Source organism: Carlito syrichta, unplaced genomic scaffold (genome assembly GCF_000164805.1).
Source record: "Carlito syrichta isolate Samal-C Ts95f unplaced genomic scaffold, Tarsius_syrichta-2.0.1 Scaffold302333, whole genome shotgun sequence".
NCBI lineage: Eukaryota > Metazoa > Chordata > Mammalia > Primates > Tarsiidae > Carlito > Carlito syrichta.
The window spans coordinates 1,070,906-1,075,744 of NW_007246429.1; positions in this window are offsets into that span (position 1 = coordinate 1,070,906).

Here is a 4,839-nt window from a genome sequence, read left to right on the forward strand (position 1 = left end):
ACTGACTTTTGGTCAAAACTTGGTCTTAACAGTTCCCCACACTGTAAAGACACTGCTCTGGGAAGCCTCTGGCCACTGGATGTCAAGCACAAATTTTAGCCCTTCTAGAGGCTCTATGGCTCCCCAAAGAAATAACCATCATACATTGCAAGAGACACCAGAAATCAAACACTCCAGAGGTGACAGGACTAAATTAACTGAGATGCTAAACCAGTATTACTACATTCAAAACTTAAAAAGCCTCACTCCCACAATCACTGCACTGTGTCCAGCTTATGTGCAAGTAAATGCCAAACAAGAACCAAGACCACCAAATGGTATCAGGGCCTGGGTACTAAGCCCTGGAGAAACATGGGAAGGGGACTTTACTGAGGTAAAAACCCCTCATGCTGGTTATCAATACCTGCTGGTTTTTATAAACACTTTTTCAGGTTGAATGGAAATCTTTGCCACAAAAAATAAAACCACACTTACAGTTACAAGGTTTTGTTAACTAAAATTATTCCTAAGTCTGGGCTTTCCCTCTCTATTGGCTCTAATAATAGTCCTACCTTTACCTTGTCCATAGTATAGTTGGCTAATAAAGCACTAAACATTAACTGGAAATTACATTGTGCTTACCAACCACAACTCTGAACAGGTAAAATGCAAGAACCAGACTTTAAAATCTACTTTAACCAAATTAATAATAAAAGCCAGTAAAAAAAATAGGTAAACATTTTACCTTTAACTCTTCTTTGGACCTGTGGTTACAGAATCTCATCCTAGAAAAAATTACTAATCAATCTTTGTTAAAAATATCTTCAGTCCCTCCAGCAGGTTCAGGCTACTGTCCACTCTGTTATCCATGTTGTTTTGCCCACTCCATCTTCCACACCTTGTACTAACTCCTACTTGAAAGATACCCTTTATCATCATCACCACTCCAACAGCCCTCAAAATTGACAGAATACTGGCCTGAATTCACTACACATGGGTCCAGAAAGCCATGGAAACTAACATAACTCCATCAGTTCACTCCATCAATTGTGCTGCAGTGGCCAGGGACCCTAAATAACTGGAACCCCGGTTCCCATTTATCCTCTTCTTCCTCAGTTTGCTTATAAAACTTTGTATATTAAACTGGATTATTAACTTTGTAAAACTACAAATCAATTCTGTAAAATTTATGCATGTAAGCACTTATTATAATTCCATACCCATAACCAATGAGTCAATGAATTGATTCATGTACAACTAAAAGAGGGGAATGAAATATCTAATAAAATATCTAAAATGGTTATAATAGCTTGCTTGACATAAGTAACTCCATTTTGTTAAAATCCTCCATCTTAGCTGTCTGCCTAACCTAAAAATGAATGACCCCCCTAGTGTATACGTGTGATTATTGTAATGTTCCCATGACCATAGACCCCACAGCCTTGTTCCCCTGAGCTGTTCACGTTGACCATTCTTGCTGACCATTTGAAAACTCCCTAGTCACAAGTTCTGTGTAATTGTATGCCTTGTAAACTGAAATCCAAGAGATTGTTCCTTTTCTTTTCAGTTCCTTGCACCCTCATCCCCTATGTAGCCCACTTATGGATTTTGCCTTTATAAACTTCTTGCTGACTCCACTCAGTATTGACAGCTTTCTTGGCATGAGCCTATTCTTAACTACGTGCTATTAAAGAATAGAAGTTTGAACCTGGTGTGCTGGTATTTTTCATTTCTTATGGTTCGGCTATAACAACTGTTTCCAAGTTACCTCAGTAAACTGAATCTAGGTAGAAGGTCAAAGAGTCAGAATGAATGAAGATAAGCTGAAGTCTCCATGAATAATTAAAAACTTAAGCCCATTAACTTCAGCTTAAGGCTATAGTTTATTTCATTCCTGAATTAAATTAGGAAAGATCATAGTATTTATGACTACACATTGCATTGTTTAAAAGATTGAAATACCAAATGTGAAACACCAAACAAAGTCACTAAGTCCATTTTTCTGGAAGTAAAAAGAGATACATATTTCTGGGCTTAATCAGAGGCTGATTCCTAATTACCTCAGTAGGCTGATCTAGGTCAAAGTTTAAAATCTGAGAAGAGGAGATAGACTCAAGGCTTTATGAAGGGTTTAAAACACCTGCCCTTTACTCTAGCTGCAGCTTTAAGCCCAAGATAATTTCACTCCCAAAATTAATTTAGGCAAGCCCAAATAATTTAAGACTACACATTGCATTGTTGAAGGAATTATAATATATGAAAACCCAAACAATGTTGCTAGGTCAGTTTTTGTAAAAGGACACACAAAAAATTCTCCCTAGAATGAGGAAAGAACACAGTCACTTATGGAAACATGGTTTCTATTCTGGGAGAGAGAATGTTAAAATAATATCATGGAGGTTGACACAAGGAAGCACTTTAGCAACATGTAATTTAAAAGATAGTTTTTCTCTTCTTTCCTCAAAGACAAGTTGCCCAGTCATAGACACTGCATTCATCAGAATGTGGCAAAGTTCTGTACAAACCTACGTTGATGCTAATTATCTGAATTCTCCATGTTATCTGTGTAGCTTCACTCTAGGTAAGAGTTTGGTATAGCAGATATTCTGATTACTTTAAAGCATAGTAAGAAGAAAAATAAATAAACTAACCAGGTTTTCCTTTATTTGTCATCAACAAGTGGCAGATGGACCCACCCATTCATACAGTTTGTCATATAAAGAAATGAGCTTAACACCACACTCTTTTGTCTTTTACATTTATTTTTAAATTTGCTCGTTATTTATTTATTTAGCTATTTGTGCCTTTGGAAGTCAGGAAATTACTTTTACAAGTAAAGAAGATTGCCAAATTCCCTTGGAAGGAAACTGAAGGAAAACCTCAGATGTTCCAAGTGCCATTAAAGAGAAAACACAAATGTACATGTTGGATGTCTTTTGATGTAATACATAATGGAATGTGGTGTGATAATTGGTGCCAGTTTTGAGAACAAAGCATGGTTGGACTCAAGCAAATTCTAATACATGTTCTTGAATTTCCATGCCACAAAAGTACTACAGTAGGCAATTGAGCTCATTAGGTTTAGAAGAAATGCTTGCATTAAACTACTCTTGGGCTTAGTTGGAGGCTGTACCTAATTACCTCAGGAGGTTGAATCTAGGTCGAAGGTGCAAAAGGCAGAAGAAATGAAGATTGGTTCAAGCCTCCATGAAGAGTTAAAAACTTATGCCCTTTACTCTCACTGCAGCTTAAGAATTTAGATTATTTCATTATGGAATTAATTTAGGTAAACCCATAGTATTTATGACTATATATTGTATTGTTTCATGGATGGAAATATGTGAAAACCCAAACAAACTTGTTAGCTCAAATTTTTAAAAGCACACAGAAAAGTTACTTCTCCAAGAAAAGCTGTAAGGAAAGAAAAGTGTCCCTCATGGAAACATGGTTTGTATACTAGAATGCTCCACTGGCAATATATATTATTAGCATTAAGGAGAAATACCTGTGTGTTTACTTCTGGGCTTTATTGTTTGCTGTTTTCTAATTGCCTCAAGAATCTGAGTTTTAGTCAAAGGTGAAAAACTCTCAAGGAATGAGACCAGTTTGACCAAGAAGATACCAGAGTCTCTTTAAAGTATAGCCAAAAAAACAAAATTAATAAACCTACCAGATTTTTCTGCTTGTCACTGACAGGATAGATCCACCCACTGAAACAGTATAAATTACAGACTATTGAGTCTAACAACACACTCATAGTTCCCTTATCTATTTATTTATCTATTTATGTATTTAGAGGTAGGTACAACACTTTCATAAAAAATTAAGATTGCCAAATTGCCTTTGACTGAAGTTGGAAGAAAGCCTTAGATGTTCCCAGTGGCATTTATGTGAAAACACAAATGTACATGTTGGCACTCACTATCAAGTGACATTAAAGAGAAAATACAAACGTACATGTTGGATGCCTTTTGATGTAATACATAATGGAATACGGTGTGATCATTTTATTATCACAGGGAATACAGCCTGGTAAGACTCCAGATAAGTCAGAAAACCTGCTCTAGATTTCTCTTGCCTGAGGAATGCTTTTATGGGCAATAGAAATAATTAAACTTAAAGGGAAATATCTGTATATTACTTCCATCTGTGCTTAATTGGAGGCTGTTTTCTAATTATCTAAGGGAAATGAATCTAGATCAAAGGTCAAAGAGTCAGAAAGAAAGAAGATAGGTTGAAGGCTCCATGAATAGATAAAAACTCAAACCATTTAACTGCAACTTAAGAATCTAGTTTACCTCTTTCCTGAATTGAATTAGGCAAGCCCATAGTATTTAAGACTACACACTGCATTTTTTCAGAAATCAAAATATATGAAATCTTAAAGTCACTAAGTCCATTTTTTACAAGTACAAAGAGAAGGTCCTTCTTTCTATGCAAGTTAAGAGGAGAGAACACAGTTAATTATGGACATTGCTTCGTATCCTTGGGGCTAGAATATTCTGATTATATCATGAGGTTTACAATAGGAAGCAATTCTAGCAACAAGCAAATAAATATGTAGTGCTTCTCTTCTTGTCCCCAAAATGTGTTGTCCGGTGTTAACTAGTGCATTTTTTTTTTTTGAGAATGGGAAAGTTGTTTACAAACCTATGTTGATTCTAACATGCTTAAGACCTCCACATTTTCTGTGTACCTTCTCTAGATAAGAGTTTTGCAAGCAGATATCAGGATAGTTTAACAAGATAGTGAGAAAAAAAACTAACCAAGCTTTTCTTCATTTGAAAACTGACAGGTGGCAGGTAGGTACTCCCATTAAATTTGAAGTATAGCCTATTGAGTCAACAGCACACTTATTTA